Raw genomic sequence first — 1,681 nt, forward strand, 5'->3', positions numbered from 1 at the left:
CCAATTAATCCTTTGTGTGTGTGTGTGTGTGTTTTCAGCAGTAAGTTGACGTTAGCCTCTTTCAAATATAACAATTCTTAATTTTAAAAAGTCATTTTGTTTTGAGCTGTGTTGTGAGTACATTTTAATAGAAAACTTATTTGTAGATGATTGCACTTACTCAACAAAAGAATACATGAAAATATCTAATTTGGCAGATTGTCCCTTTTGAACTATCTAATAAAATTAATATGAAGGAGAAGGCAGAACACTTTTCAAAATGACCTTTTGGGGTGTCTGTCCCAAATCAGAAATGAAATGTGGGCCATAGGAATATTTTTCTTCAGGGTTGAAAAAGGAGGACTAGAAATATTTGGAGTTTGTGATCAACGCTTCTAGAGCAGAGACTCTTTACTTTTTCTTCCTAGTGAACCCTCTTTAGGGATTGTGATTCTGAGAGCTGAAATCTAAACCTCAGGACTTTATCCTATGTAGCAGTGGACACTTGTCTCGGAAATACAAAAGTAAGTAGTGCCACCCTCACTAATTTTGGGGTTTAAAGCATTTAATCAGTACTCACTTCTTGTCTTTTATATACCAATCAGGGGAAAAAAAGGTAGTGAGAAAAAAATCTTAAGAATCTTAAGTTTGCATCTTTAACTTGGCGGATTCACATCTGGCTGAGGACTGGAAGTAATAGTGGAGTATTTGTAATTCTATTCTAGTAATCATAAAAGCAACCAGAAAGCAGTCACGTGGATGTCAGTAACTTACTATCTACCTCAAACCAGAAGCAACAATCCTAAGTTCCACTATGGGAGAAAGGAGGAAATAAAGTGTTTTGGTTTTTTTTAAACTTTCTACTCCAGTAAGAATCCTTCTGGCCAAAAAACAAAAAACATAGCCAGTAGTCACTCCATCCGATCTTGTGAAATTGATGCTAATCTCCTTGTGTTTTTGTTTACCTGTCCCAGGCACAAAGTGGTGAGGTCAGCTTTACCTTTACCAGATGTGGAGGAAAGCACTTGTAGTCTAGCCAACCTCTGCACTGTTAGCAGCTTATAGCATTTCCCAGCTGCATATAATTGGCACCATTTATCTTGGGAGGTGCTTGATTGTGAATGTTCCTCCTCCTCTCTCTTGTGTTTTTCCTATACTCACCACCCTCTGAGTGTTCAGAGAAATTTTACGAACCACATCACTACCCTTTTTAGTTCCAAGGATGAATGCCCAAAGTTGAAGTAAACTTTCCATAACAGAGAGGTTCAAAGCTGTCAAAATGAATGAGACTTATATATCCAGCATATAAAGTTGTTAATAATAAAATATGATAGATAAGAAAATACTAAAAGAATTTTGCATGTGTTACAAATATATGACTATGTTTTCATTTCTGTCAGTGGAAGTCAGAGGTCCTAATTTATAACTTTAAATTAGGGAAAAACTGAATTATTTATATATTAGTAATACTCAGTGTAAGCATGTAGGCACAGTACTTATTTGCTTGAAATTAGGGGGTGATCAAACGACTATTGTGAGGCTTGGAGGAAGACGTTTTATTGTTGGACTAGCAAAGACCTGGGTAACAAATAAGTTGTCTCTTAGGCATTCAGAGATTCATGAGCTGTAAGAGGGTAAAAATAACTTTCTTGCTCTGCAATCAATTGAATTCATCAATTCAGACATTAAAAATGAAGTCACA

Source organism: Phocoena sinus, chromosome 1 (genome assembly GCF_008692025.1).
Source record: "Phocoena sinus isolate mPhoSin1 chromosome 1, mPhoSin1.pri, whole genome shotgun sequence".
NCBI lineage: Eukaryota > Metazoa > Chordata > Mammalia > Artiodactyla > Phocoenidae > Phocoena > Phocoena sinus.